Source organism: Drosophila yakuba, chromosome 3L, assembly GCF_016746365.2.
Source record: "Drosophila yakuba strain Tai18E2 chromosome 3L, Prin_Dyak_Tai18E2_2.1, whole genome shotgun sequence".
NCBI lineage: Eukaryota > Metazoa > Arthropoda > Insecta > Diptera > Drosophilidae > Drosophila > Drosophila yakuba.
The window spans coordinates 4,129,067-4,144,425 of NC_052529.2; the positions used below are offsets into that span (position 1 = coordinate 4,129,067).

Below are 15,359 nucleotides of genomic sequence, written 5' to 3' on the forward strand. Positions count from 1 at the left end.
TCGCAGCAAATGCAACTTTACCCATGGCAAATAAAATAAACAAACAGCATGTTACATTTTTTTTTCCACTTTTCTCCGGCAACCCAGTTGCCATTTTCAATTAGTGTCTACAGCTGAGGGTCAACACGAAATGCTCTATAATTTTATTTCAGCATCAGGTAACCGAGCGCTCCCAAATCGCTGATAACAACATTTTTCATTTTCAAATATTTAATGATCATAAAGCAGCAAAAAACCACACACTCGTGCACTCTGCTGGCCTTTTTATTTGTCGTTGGCTCGCCGGATAGATGCGAAACCAATTTTTGCAATTAGTGGATCGCTAATAAACCATAGTGGGCAACAAATAAAGAAATGCGGCAACAAAAAAAACAAGTAAACTCAAACAGCAGTTGGCATATTGACATATCGGTTGCATTCAAACTGAATTCCCACAGCTGCTGATGCTCCCTTTTTGTGTCTTGTTTGCTCGGTTCACGTGCTTCTGGGCCGTTCTGAGCTTCATTTGCCGAATGCATTTCCACCGGCTGGCCGGGCATCATTTTTCAATTGCCCACCGTCCCCCCAGCCCCATTTCCCCCGCTTTCCCAGCACTTTCCCAACGCTTTCCCAGCCACGCCTGGAGTGGCAGTTTGTCATGAGCGAAGCGGCCAGGTGTCTCGCTGCTCATCGCGCTTCCTGTGGCCCTCCACAACACTCCAAAAGTAAGGAACTATTATTAACTTTAAAATATGGCATTATAAATATATTATTTGGAACTTTAAATACCAACTACTAATTATTATTAATTGATTTTAAAATATATAAAATATTCAGGAATATTCAAGTCTTTTAAAATTCTTAATACACATACACATAATAATTAGTAAGACATACGTTTTTCCATATTATTTTCTAGATACTTACTTAGTTACAATATTTTGTTTGAGTGCATCTATAAAACCCATCGCGGTTAAGACCCAGCCCAACTCAACCCAGCTTAGTTTCCACTGCGACTCTGGGGGTTTGCAATTTGATTTGTGGGCGAGTCAGTCGCGGTGTGAAGACTTTTGCTAAATTGCTGTGAGACTTTACGCCAGACTTATGAATGAGTTTATTGTGCATTCTAACAACTTAACTGGGCCTTCAGAGGCTGCGACTGCACAGCCTGCTCCCCGGTTATATATCACATTTAATTGTAACGACTTGAAGGTGTCAAGAAGTTAACCCGGCTCAAGACCACTGGCATGCTTTTAAAGTGCATTGTTGCAGTTTTGGCCGAGATAACAAGGGCACTTTTAAGACACAAATAACAGGGAAAATTCATGCTAGAACTAAATTTTGAATGGATTTTTAAATATTGTATAGTATTTATGGTTCCCTATAGACAGATTATTTCTCCGAAATTCACGATAATAAAATATTTTAGCCCATTTAATTCACTCCTAAGCTTTTTCCACTTTCTTTCCTGGTTAAGTGAGTCACCTGCATTAATTTCCATAAATATCTCCACTCAGGGTATTTAGTTTCCTTATTTGCACCAAAGTTCGCAGCTCATTTGGCATTGTGCACCCGCACGTTGCATTATTGTACACACACACAACTCCGCCACTTCCCAGCTAATTTGTCTTGAATTTCCCTGGCGCACACCCCACTTAAGTTTCCCTGCTCCTTTTCATTTTCATTTTAGCTTTTTTTCCTATATTTTTTTTTTCTTTTCTTGCACTTTGGTGCTTCCGCGCTAATTTGCTTAGCGTAATTTGCATTTCGCAAATGCCATTCGAGGCGTGTGAATAAATAAAAAGATACAACAAGAGGCAAACGCAGGGGAAAAACAAAAAAAGTGTAATTTGCTGTCAGACCTTAATGAATGGCCAGAAGTCCATGTTAAGCTCTGTTTACCGAATATTGAATATCCGCCCCCTCCGCCCTAATTGCTGCTAATTACGCGCATAAAATTCACCTCAGCCCATTCCAAAAATCGTCTGCTTTCCATTCTGGCGTTCTGTTTTATGTTGCCCGCTTCATTACGATTTTTATTGCTCAGAAGAGCCAAAAAAAAAAAAAAAGAAATGCAGATGAAGATGAAGAAAGCGCTGAAAGGCCCAGAGTTCATTAGAAAGAAATGCATAACTCGAGGGGGCGAAATCTTTCGGGAGCATCTTTTTGATAAACTGGTCGATGCAACTGCTTCAAGTATTTCCATTTGAATTTCCACTTTGCTTTACTCTGTTGGTTTTCGCCCCCTTTTTTTGAGGGAAATCAAATGGCGCGTGGTCGCATAAAATTTGTTTTCTTTCAGTCGTTTGGTTGCTTGAGTCCTTCCGATTAGTGATGGGAACGTGACTAGAAGTAAATGGGTTTCTATTCAAAGTTTCTTAGTTTTTACAAATATTTCTAAAATATGTATACTACAAAAATATACATACGACTATTGAACAAAGTTTAAAACTTAGGTAAAATTCTCGATGCCACATTCCTTTGCAATGACCGAAACCGGGTTTCCAGATCACGAATTTCGTGAGCATGACTCACACTTATAGACCCAAGATCTCCAACCCAAAGAATCCACAGACCGTCCCCTTTTTTTGTGGGGGGAATACCTCCTCTCATTAGGTGAAGCACAGTTTCCACTCGAATAACGCTGAATGTTCTGTGACGTATCGTGCGGAATCATCTCGGACATCATCGCCTAACAATTTCTCTCAATTTTTGTTTTTATTTCGCTTTTAATTGTCGCTCGCCTCGTTTTGCCTGTCATCGAACACAGTTTACAAAAAAAAAAACAAAAAAAAAAAAATGCAAACAAAAAATAAAGGAAATAAAGACGAAAAATCGTTGAGCCAAAATGGGAAACTCGCAATTCGGTTTTGTTTGTGCTTCCTTTGGCAGTATTTCATTTCCATTGCAATCGGTTTAAGTGGCGAATCGATTGCAATGCGCGGCGTAGCAAAATTCCGTATTTATTATTAAGTTTTGCATATTTTGCAAATTAAGTTAGCCATTCGCCATTGACGCACAGCAACCAAATGGGCCGGAAAATCTGCTCACTCATTGCAATTGTACTATGAGCCGGACTCCAAAGTGGTTTATGGCCTTTGTCTCGATTTTGGCTTACCCGCAATAATTGAGAAATGTAATTTATCTGATCACCTGCCAGGGACACTGATTGATTTATTCGCCCATCGGAAGAAGCTGCAATTGCCAATTGCATGTGCACAGCTCCTCGAACTAATTAAACTTGCATTGAAATCGATTAAAACCCTATACAAATCACTCCCAAATCTGGGTGCAGTTCCCAAAAGCATTGAAATAACTCCTTGAACTTTAGTTCACACTTTTTGCTGTTGACTTTTCTTCAGTTAGAGATTCTTTTACCGCAAAGCCCATAATGAAAACCGAAATTTCAAACAACTCTGACCACTGTTACTGCGCACAGTCGGCCCTTAACCCCTTACCACCAACCCCTTGACCCTTCGAAGGACCCATGTCCAACATCTATGACAGCCTCAAGTGCCAACCGCAGCGGAACACGCATCAAATCGAACCAAATAGAACCGAAAATTCGCACGCCCGAACCGAATGGCACCGCAGAATGTGAAGTGCACCGGACACACTCACTTAGGTATTCAAACACAGTCAGTAGGGTGTGCTGCAACTAGAAATTTTAAATTATTGCGAAATAGATTTTAGGAAAATATATAGTTTAAGAATTTTATTTTATACCAAATAATATAATATTTTATGAATAAATATGAATTAAAAACGGAATAACTCTTAGGCACACTTAAACAGCAATTGAATATTTTTTGAATAAACATTTAAAGCAACAAAAACTGGAAAATATATATATTGTTTTTAAAAAGAATTAGTTTTTACCTTACACTTTCATTGCAACTGTTATTTCCGAAAACATTGACCACCCTATTCACCATGGTTTGACACATAATTGGACAAAATGATGCATTTACTGTGCATCACCCCACGTTTGTGCATCACCAGTATTCACACCATTTGCAAATGCATTCCGAAACATTTTGCAGTAATTTACCGCAAGCTGTAAATATTTAATGAACGTTAATTAAATGCAAATGTACAAATTTTCGTCTCTGTAGCCCAGCTTATCTAGTTCTCCTTAACACAGCATTTAAAATTTATATTTATTTCGGCTTGTATACAATTTTCTCGCAAGGCTACAATTCTCATTTAATTTTACTGCCAACTGCAGGCTTTGCCCAAAAAAAAAAACAATATATGAAGAGAAAGAGGAATGAAAATGGCAAACTGTAATGGGAAATTTGTATTTTTTCAATTTTTGCATACAGCAACAGAAGGTGCCTTTCCGACTGGCTGTGGAATGATTCAGGTGTGGGTCCTTTTTCCGGATATCCTTGGGGCTCACACACATGCCGCCTTTGCCCAATGTGCGTAACCATTTTTGTGAGCATTGCGTTTCATACACTCGTATTCACTGGAATTTTTATGATATCGGTGGGCCGTTTGTAAAGTTGCTTTCTCTTTGTTGCCAGTATTTTGTAGGCATTGTAGTAGAAAATTTGTTGTATTTTTTTTTTTTTTTGTTTCCCATCAAAACTATCTGGAAACGCTTGATTGCGCTTTTCCCCACCGCCCCTGCCGCAGCCACGCCCACAAAGCCTATTATGCCATTTTGTGTTTGTTATTGTGTTTCTGGTCTTTCTCTTCGGTTGCTTCTGGGTTTTATTTAGCTTTTTTCATTTTTGCTGGCCAAAAAGGAAAGATGTCCTTGTGAAGAAAGCACTGTGTTCGTTGGTTTTTGTTTTGACGAATTAGAAAGCTTTAAAGTTTAGTAAAATGCTTGCTGTTTAAAAGGGTTATTTGTTTAGATGGTAATAAGTACATACTCACAAATATAGGAAACATTTTGGTAACTAATTATTTTCAACACAAAATCTCAGTCTTGTCCTATTTTCCGACAATCACCTTAAAATGTTATTTTATATCTCTTAAAAACCAGCTCTGGAACCAATATATATTTTCATATATTTACTTAGTAATTTCCCAGATTTTCCTAGGCTATTTGCATAGCTGAGTATTTATTGACTTTCCGTTGCCAATTCAGATTTCTCAGTTCTATAGACACGCAGGCGAGTGTTTTGTGGGATGCAATTGTTCCTCTACAGCTGTCATTGTGAGGCAGCAATTTGTTTGTGGCTTCCTTTTCCGCTAGAACCTCCCAAAAATGTTCCTCCCTCGATTTTCCAGGAAAATGAGTGGGCAATGGCAACGGCAATGGGAACTTTTGCTTTCAGCTGCTGCTCGAGAATTTCCATTCGAAATATAACAAAAGCACTTGTCTGACTGGCTGTCTGTCTATCCGCATGCCGCACCACGCATCTTCAAGATACTTTGGGATATTTTTGGCCATCTCAACGGGCTATTTTTAAACGCGGCCGAAACAATCTTTTGTTTTCCAAACAAACAAACACAAAGCGATACAACACAACAACATGATTTTGTTTAATTGCCATGACAGACTTATCTGGTTTTATATTTTCTTCCTCTTTTTTTATTTTTTCTTATTTTAGGTTTGTAGATAATAAAAGAAACTGACACCGTAACTTGGTGGCAGTTGAGATTTTTAATTAGACATCATTAAGATGCCTTCAAAAACTTGCCGAGAAGAAGGAGGAGGGCTAAATTGCAAATTGTTGTCAAAATTAGCGACAAGTTTTTAATACATTTTTTTGCGCGGTCCACTTCTCTGGTTTCTTTTGTTGTTCGAGGCGGAGATACGGCCAAAATTGGCCGAGCAAAGCGAAATGTATAAAGAGTTGGACGGAAGGGCAGAAAAAAAAAATAATAATAATAAACTTCACGAAAAGTTTTCTTTTCTCTATAGGATGTCTCTTTTTCTATCTCTCGAGGCTCATTTATTTTCGTTGCTAATTTTTGACATTCTCTTGCTCTTCACAAAAGTATTTTGTCGTATTTTTTCCATTCCTTTTTTTTTTCTTTTTATTCTATCATATTTCTTCGTTGAGCATTTCTTCGTTAGCATCTTTTTTATGGGCCAGACACGCGTTTTCTGCTCGACCTCACAAATTGACAGACCGATTTGATGTTCCGTTTGCGTACACCATTTATTTGTCTATTGATATGTCTTTATTCGAATTTATTTGAATCTGTATTTCTGTATTTTTTTCTGTTACATTTTGCCTTGCTGTGCGCCATAAATTTGCTTGATTCTGCTAATTGACAGTCTCATGAGTGCGCTCAATTAATTCGGTGGCAATTGACGCACGTGTGTCATGCAGAAGGGGGCTTGCGACTCTGGTGTTGCTTGCAGTCGTGATCAGGTGGCGTATACTTGATAATTGTTGACACTTGTCACACTGCGTGGCTTGGCAATCGAAACTGAAATGGTCGCAGTAACGGAAACTCCTGATTTGATGGAATATCAGGGGAGTTCGGAAATCGAAGCTGCTGGAGAAGGTAAAGTGGTCAGGCTGAAAGCCAATGGCAATCAAATGTCAGTCAGTGGTTACCTTTGTACCAAACGCATTAAATTGTGCACTCCAAGAAGAGGAAATTATCAGACCAGCACTTTAAGGGTTAGCTTAGCATTTTGATAATTGAAAAATTACATAATTTAAGAATCCACGCTGCTCTGGTGCCACTTTGTAATTACCTTGTAGTAATTCTCTAAGGAAGCCTTTTCAGTGTACACTGACAATTGAGTGCTCCACATTCATTCATTGACAACCGCAGCCAGCTTTCTCTTGACCTCCCTCGCTTCGCTTGCCGTGGCTCCATCTCTATGTGGCTCTACTGGCCCGTCATTCACTCTGGGTTCTTGGCTCTTGTCTCTTGTCTCTTGTCTCGATTACATAACCCAGTTATTAATGGCTTCTAAGTGTTCCATCACGCTCTGCGCATCACATCCCCATTCCCCCTCCCATCAGAATGGCCCATCCCAAGCTCATTCCCCGTTCGCATCAATGTTGTCATAGTCGTGACGTGGCGACTTCGTGACATGTTAACCTGGGACAAATGTGGAGCATGTCTGAGTATTCTGCGATTGTCTCTTGTGTGTACAACTCCATGGTCAGGTGGGGGTTAAATTGGCTTGACAGCAAACACTTTCTGCAATTTGTTAATGAGTTTTACCGACTTTCGGCGTTCGATTTGGTGGGAGGCTGGGAGGCTGCTTGCCATCAAAAAAGTTCATGAACTTTGGCATAAAGCGCACAAATTCAGTGACCTCCACACAATAGACGCCGGCCTAAATAGACTTCCTGCCAGCAATCGCTCTCAAACTGTTGCCACAATGGAACTCCATTAAATTTGTTGGCTGCCGGGCAATTGTAGGTTAGTTTTAAAGTCATCATTTCTTTCATATGGTTAGGCAAAGTCGCTCGCTTTTCTCATTCAATGCTTTTCTCATTCTCTGCGCTTCACGTTGCCACAACAATTGCGGCGTAAAAGCGTGAAAATAGCGCACAAAAGTTGATGGGAAACTGGGGATGGCGGGGGCAGAAGAGGCGGCTCGGAAAAGCCACGAAGGGGTCATGGAAAATTGTCACACAGGCACCCAGGCACACAGGAACTTGAGCCAGCAGAGAGTTCACAGACTCCTGGGCAACGTTTTGTGTGGCAGGTCGTTTGGTCCTCTGGCCTGATGTGAAAAGAAGTTGCACTGTGGTTCAAGGTTGACAGGGATAAATGGAAGATGCAGTTTATATGTTTATATTTATTTCAATAAAGAGATCGCTGTATGTTACTAAAAAGTATGAATATACTTTTATATGTATTAATATTATGTTTTACTGCTTTACTCGAACTAAAGCATTATACCAGTGTTATTTTTGGCGTGCACAACCTAATTTAGCCCCTTGAAGTGCTTATAAACCATATTTTCCACCACTGTAAGTTGGCTTAGGTCTCGGGCTTCTAACTATTGCGTTTATGAAACGGATGTTGCCGCTTGGAGCTTAGTGCTCTTGAGTCACCATCAGCGTCCTGGCAAGCGGCACCAACATCCTGCCACCAAACCACATTCTTAGTTGAGCTGGCAGTTGCACATGTGGCGCGTGTTTTGTATACGGAAATTTTACCTTGGTCCGGCACTCCTTTTGGCCTCGGCCCCTTTGTCCTGCGGCCCATTGATCGAGTCGAGGGCAAGGACCCGACCGTCTTTTCGCCGTGATTCGCAGCGAGTCCAACAAAAGGAATATCCTTTCAGACACACCGTATATATGTACCATATATATTTTGCCCTTTTTGCATTGTGCTGTTAATTGAATTAGTTGGGTAAAATATTTCCATATGCAGCAAAATTTAATTTGATTTTGCACTCCATTCTGACTTGATTTGATTTGATTATTAAGCTGTTATTTCTCTCTATGCAAATAGAGCTTTGTCAGTCGCCTCACGTTGTCTCCGAAATTATGCAGATACCTATATATATATTTCGTTTTTATTAAATTTATTTCCTTTTTTTCCTTTTTCTTTTCGTTATGTGAAAGATGTTGCTAGATACAAAAACACAGGCGAGAACTCGTGCCTAATTATCATATGCAAACTGAGGTTTGATGGCATTTCAAATGGGATTCGGTGCAATAATAATAAGCTAGAAGCATTAGAATTTTTTAAAAATGTGTATGTTTGATTGGCTTTTATCTTAGTATTTTTCCAAAGCTTTTCAAGTAGCTCTTCAAATATAATACTGTTTGCTTTCTGCTTACTTTTACCTCTGCACTTTCAATTTATGTCAACTACGTGAGCAGAAATCCCAAAGTAGCAACACTGTCAAGTTGCAGTTAACAAAAAATAGCTTAAAATAATCCCTGCCGCTGTGGACAACCGAAACAAAGTCCCTGGATTTGTTACAAACTGCTTTGTAAGCCATAAAAATAGTTGCACTCTGCACTAATTGATGGACAAGACTAGAAGGGTTGTCCTGGAGATCAGCGTGTACAATAATCTCCAACAAGGCAACAGCAAGTGCCAAAGGATTTGCACTGAAACTATTTAATAAACAAGGACATATGTTGGCAAAGAAGGTTTTTCAAGGGGGGCGAGGACTTTGTGGGGAAATCCAGGGGTGGCCTTTTGACTTTTACTCGCTCAAAAGAAGTGCTGCACTTTGCTTGAACACTGAGAAAATTTACTTTTTAAAATCACAAAACATAACGTGTTTTTACTGAAGATTAAATAATAAACTATTGGCACTAAGTTGGCATATAGATTATATGTACATATATTTGTTTAGAAAGCTTGAATCATTATTAAAACCTTAAAACTTCTTATGTTTGAAATTTTTGCGAATACTTTTAAGTTTTTTTCAGTGCCTCTGTGGACACCGCATGGGGCGTCATGTTGACACGAAGCAAAAGTTTTTGGCAAATCACCCTGAATGGAAGAGGTTAGACTGTGCGGGGTAAAGGGGTTACCATACGGGATGTCCGCCTGGCTTTGTTTGCATAAAATATGTAATTCAATTTATATTTCACTTTCGTTGCTTTTGTTTTTCTTTTGTTGATTTCAATTAGAATTTCTGATAAGCCCGTTTAAGTCTGCAGACTGTCACTTCACTTCACTTCACGGGTGTCAAACGGACTTCTTGCTCTGCTCACTGACCTCTGTCCATGTCGTTTGTGGTGGCTGTGAAAACCAGCGTACTCCATCAGTGGGGCCACACTGTACGAGTGGAATTAGTGCAAACAGACGCATAAATAACAAACACCTAAGACTTTTTGGAGGCACCCCCACCACAATGGTGCTAATATCTACTGCTGGCAGCTCTAAATGCAAATCGCGCCACATTGATATGCTAAGCAGATGCGTCTGTGCGACTTTGTCTGCCACTTTTCGAGGTGTCTGATCAGGGGGCTCCATTCGACTGATTTAGATGGGGCTATATGGGGCTATGTGGTTTCGTGAATGCATATTGCATTTTTAGCGCAAATCCCAATGGCCGGGAAATAGTAATCCCTATTAGGATGAATGCCAAGAATCGAAATTTAAACACGGCTGGATCAACTAAGATTGCGAAGAGTGTTTGGAAAATCCAGGTTATTTATGTAGAAATGAGAAATAAATATTCACAGAAAGGAAATGTTTGTAGAACTACAACGCAAATTATTAGAAAGTTAAAATCCTTTATAAATGTGTTCAAAAGTATATACACAACACTTTTATAATCCTCTATTCATAATCCTCTGTAACTCATAGTACAGTTTATTCTTAGGATTTCAAAATGTGCAAGTGCATGTCCTACATATTTGAAATAGGGAGTTTAGGAACTTACTTCATACTTTATGTACCTCTTATTTAAGTCACTACATAATGTGACGTGTATTTTATATATTGTTGGTCTAGTTTCAGTTATTTCGCACATATTATTCGCCAAAAACTCCAACCACTCCCTATGCCATTTATTTCTTGGCTAGCTTCTGCCACAATTTACCAGCACTTTGCGCGCTTTTCGATGCCACATTGGATATAGATATAAAACAAAAAAAAAATCTCATATAAGTTGCATATTTCGGTTATAGTTCTTGGATTTTGGCCAACGAATGTGTGAAAATAGAAAACTTTTGTGCCCAGCAATGGAATGCAACATTTTTGGTTTGTTTTCGTGGTTCTTGTTGTTTGCTTGCTTGTTTGTTTGTTTGTTTTCCTAATTTCCTTGGTGTTTTCCGCACTTGCATTTTGATATTTTTAAAACATTTTGCCAAACGCCGAAACTTCAACGTACGCGAATGCAATTGGCGGAGTGGTGGGCGTAGGCGAAGAATATCGACTTTTACTAAGTTTTTGCTCATTTTGCTGGCCAATTTGCCAGCCAGTCGAGAGTCAAGTGCTTGTGCCCGGAAGTTTCTCGTCATTAGGCCAATTGAAAAGTTTTTTTCTTGTGCGGCATTTTCCCTCCAATATGACCCAAATAATGAAGAGCCCGAGAGCTTGTGTCGCTCGATTGAGTAGAACTTACTGAAGGACACCACAAAAGGCGGGTGGGCAGGTCCTGCATTCACACAATTTAATTAAATTATGATGAAAGTCAGCTGAAGCTGACAAGAACTTGGCTTGATCAAGTTTGAAGTGAAACCACAATGAAGCTGACACGAATGCAAATTGGGGGGACATAACATCGAGTTGGGTGTGATAAACTATGTTTAAGGATATAAAAATGCTTGCAAAGAAATTAGTAAAAAAGAAACTGGGTTTAAGCTTAAACAAGCTCCTTTAAACAATCACAAAGTAAATAGTTATAATACTAGAATTAAATTTCTCTTAAGTTTTGATTATTTGAATGCCCAATTTGTATCGTTTTTAATTGAGATCCTTTGAAGCTTTCAATAAAGCAAAGTTTTAATTGTTTCCTTGCCCCCTAAATCACTTCCTTTCATCGTTGAGTAGTTTATTAAATTTATATTTTTATTACAACAAATTTTCATTCTCAGGACATCTTCGCCCCTCCTTATCACCTTTTCCATCTAATGTCAGGCCGGGACAATTATTAATTTTAATAAACCTTTTGAGCGTTTCCTGTCCTTGCCGTTGTCCTTCCCCTCGAACTTCCAGCTAATGATGTAATTTTTCTTCAGTTAACTAATTGAATACATTTGCGTGAGAGGGGCGATGGGGGCGTGGCAAGGTGGGTGAAACACATGGCAGTCTTCGCACAGAATGGCAACAAAGATTGTTAATAATGGCAAACAAGCGAAGCTACTGAAGTTTCTACTCTGGCCCAGCCACTTGAGCATTGACAGGCGAATTTTCCTGTATCTTCAGATACCAACCCACTTTTCCAGCCCCTCCCGCTCTCCATTTTCCGTCTCTCGCCTCTCCGCCGAGTAGAAGAAGTTAATTTGCAGCGACGGGCACGCAAAATCGACCATGGGAAAAGAGTGGGAAGTGGGGAAAAGCTTCTGCTTTTTCGGGTGGTCGGAAGGGGTATGGAAAAGTTTGGGTATATAACGGTAGGGAGCGAGGAAAAACCAAGACGAAGACGAGCACACAAAACGACATTCCGCGGCAATCAAAGGGGGGGAGGTGTGCGCTGGCTGGGCGGAAAAACAGGGTCGGAAAAGCGGGAGAACGCATTACAAATTCCATTACTTTGAGCAGCGAACATGACCTGATTTTTATGTACATGTATGCGTGTCGGTGTCAGCCGGTAAGTGCACATGTGTGCGTGTGTATCTATGTGAGTGCGGGTGGCGATGCTGCGGCAAGAAATTAGGCAGGCCAAGAAGAGAAGAAATCACGAAGATGGCAACAGTCTGCTGGAGTTGGAGTTACCCACTAAAAATAAAACTCTGTATGAAACAAAAAAGTGAAGTATATAGAAATGTCTTAAAATACATTTTTACTTGTAGATATTTGTTGACCTACAAGAAAGTCAGCTTAGTTTCCCGGAAGATTCCAAAGTCAGGCATTAAGTTTCTTTCGAAAAGTAATTACAAGTCCTATGAACATGACTTACTTACATTTTTAATTTTCTTAGGTAGTTTCTGAACTTGTAATTATATTTATAGATATATATTGTCCGCTTTTTTCTCACTGTATTGTGCGTCCTTATGTGTGCGTGCGTGCATATATGAGCCACGTTTTGGCCAGAACCTCCAGATTCCCCTCGCATTGCCCCTCACGCCATCACCCCCTTTCTTGGCCACTTGTCGAGTCACGTAGCAAAAAGTTTTAAGCATTGGCACTTGCGACGTGCAATGGTTTTCCCCAGCTCCTCCACTTCCTCTTCCTATTCCCACCATCACCACCACCCACTTTCCACCTCGCCAGTTAGACAGCTTCCGCCCCCTCATCCCGTCCCCCTTTTGGCCATATTTGGCTATCACAGGGCAATAAATTAACAGAAATGAATGGATACGGGCTGGGGGCATCAGCAGAGTGGCCTACACACAACTCAATCTAAACGCCTCCTTTTTCCTTCAGTTTTTATGTGTGGCAAGTGTATGGTAGGCTTTAAAGGGAAGGGCGACTCTTGGGGGTGAAGGGATGGGATGGCTTTTTGGGTGGAGTGCTGCAAAGTGCAGTGGGTTATTGGCGCACTTTTATTACCAGAAAAATTGCTTGTCGCACGATTCTCTCACTTCTCGTGCTTTATTTGGTCATGCCTTCCGTTTTCCTACTTTTTTATACACAAAAAAAAATTCACAACATTTGTTTAACAATTGTACATTAAAAATTTAACATATAAATAAATTTAAAAGCAAATAACTAATAATTTTTAAATAATGATAGAAAAAGTACAACATTTTGTGTAGGGCGATGCAATAATGAACATTTTTAATTCCTTGTTTAAAGTGCTTTTTTCGCTGTACACTCGCTTTCGCTTTACTCCTTTGCAGGACATTTTACACAATGAAAGTGTCACAAGTTGGATGGGCGTGTTGCCTAGGGGCATTTTTGGGTTGGCTGGTTCAAAGTGCACTTTATTCAATTAAAAAGTATCGAGAGGGGCAACAGGAGGAGCGGAGGACCCAAAGAGGAGGTCATGGAAGCCGTCCGACATGTAAAATGCTGTAAATGTTTGCCCAAGGCAAATTGTCCAACCAATTATGATTGCCAAGCCAGAAAAAGCCGAATGGATGGATGAATGGATGGATGGATGAATGGGTGGTTTCTTGGGGTTGAGCTGGATGTTGAAGGTTTTGCGGATTGTGGGTCGATTGAGCCAATGTTGAACCAGTGAACTGACACAGTTTTTGCGGCTTAAACACATTACAAACTGAAAGCAGCAAGGCCTGGTTAAATAAATAGGTAATGGGGCAAAGAAATATTTTAAGATTGTTTTACGAACGTGAGACAACAATGGCAAATTAATAAGACAAAAAGCTTAGAATGCTTTTGAAATTTTAAGAATTGTGGAGGTACTTAAAGACTTGGAATGAACTATACTTGTAACTGTAGAAAATACTTTTAAAATTAACGTCATTATGGCACATGATTAGATAATTGCATTGTAATGCAGTTTTATCTTTCATTTACAACTTCCGATACCTCCCACAAATCTCTCACTTTTGATTTATATTCCCACATGCATCACAAGCATCTCCTAATTTTCACACCATACAGACGTCATAATTCGCCTTTTCTCATGACTCACACAACAGACGTATGTACATAAATAGAAGACTGAACAAATCATGTGAACTATTATGGCAATTTGCAGTTATTAATCAAAAGGGCGTCGCAGCCCCGTGCTCACATTCATCAAATATGCAAAGGCAATGGGGAATCAGCGTTGCAGGCAGCCGAAAGTGGCAGAGATTTACGACCTACTTCCATATGCATGACAGCTGCAAAACGCTGCCAAAGTGACTGACTAACTAACCAAAAACTCGAGAGCTCCGAAATTGCCAAGAGGTATATGCACTGGTCTACATATGCAAATGTCTGCTCCATAACACTTCGTTCAGCCAGATCCTTTGGCAGCTCCTTTTGGCAGCTGCTTTGGCTGCTGCTCCTTTGCCTGCAATTTGCATTACTCATTTCACACTTTGTCTATCAGGTGGAATCGCAGACAGTGTGCAACACCTGTGAGTCCCGAAAAATTGAGCACAAAGATAAGAAAGTACAGGAGCGCAGGGATCCCAGTGATGAAAATGAAGACGAAGACGAACGCTCCTTGGGAAAAGACGTTGATGAACGACAGCCTCGTCGGAGGCGCAAGATGCAGTCCTTGAGTGCCAAGGCAACATGCAACTCTTACACTCGAAGAATATATTGGTTAATAAAATATTTTCCTTATATTAATACAAGCACGATATAATCCTGTTGGTGGAATCAGTTGAAAAGGGTGTATAAATACAAACTTTTCTTACTGCAGTAGTAAAATACTGCATTTCGCCCTGTGCAGTTTGAAAATGATAGCTGCGAATCGTAGAGGAAGTTATACATATGCTTGATATAAATCTTGAGAGCAACTTTGCCTGTCATGCACAACATGAAACCACTAATTGATGTGAAGGCAGTCGCAGACTTGGGACTCCACTCTCAACACTCGAGATGGAGAACCAAACCGACGACGAACCAAGCCAAAACTGAAGGTTAGCTGCGGAAAGAAAGACTTCTGCAGGTCGTATTGCATGACTAAACTTGGGCTGCCTTTTCATTATTAATCAACTGCGAAATTTTCACAGTTAACAGTAGCAGTTGGCGCTTCAGTTACTCACTGTCATGCCAATACTAATTAGAGTTAAGTAATTTAATTCTTGTTCAGTACTAAAATGCTTTCAAGACCCAATGGCAAACTTCTGGAATTCGCACAGGGAATGCATTGAAATGTGTAAATAAAAACTAAACAGAGTTTATGGCATCAATTAATAGAATCATGTTTAACAATCAGAGAATTCAATTAATTGAAGGGTTAA

General features: G+C 39.8%; 1 protein-coding gene and 2 long non-coding RNA genes across 4 annotated transcripts in view; 1 reads left to right on the forward strand and 2 right to left on the reverse strand.

Moving 5' to 3' along the window:
- Nucleotides 1–15,359, forward strand: part of LOC6532833 (cyclin-dependent kinase 14) — a 91,919-nt gene that overhangs the window by 3,408 nt on the left and 73,152 nt on the right. The window lies entirely within an intron of this gene.
- LOC120321520 lies at nt 1,969–3,679 on the reverse strand. The gene is made up of 2 exons (XR_005561159.1): nt 2,409–3,679; nt 1,969–2,343 (listed from the first exon to the last, which is right to left on the reverse strand). It is a non-coding gene; the product is annotated as an uncharacterized LOC120321520 (long non-coding RNA).
- On the reverse strand, nt 4,250–5,462 carry LOC120321518. Its single transcript, XR_005561157.1, has 3 exons — nt 5,009–5,462; nt 4,867–4,941; nt 4,250–4,795 (listed from the first exon to the last, which is right to left on the reverse strand). It is a non-coding gene; the product is annotated as an uncharacterized LOC120321518 (long non-coding RNA).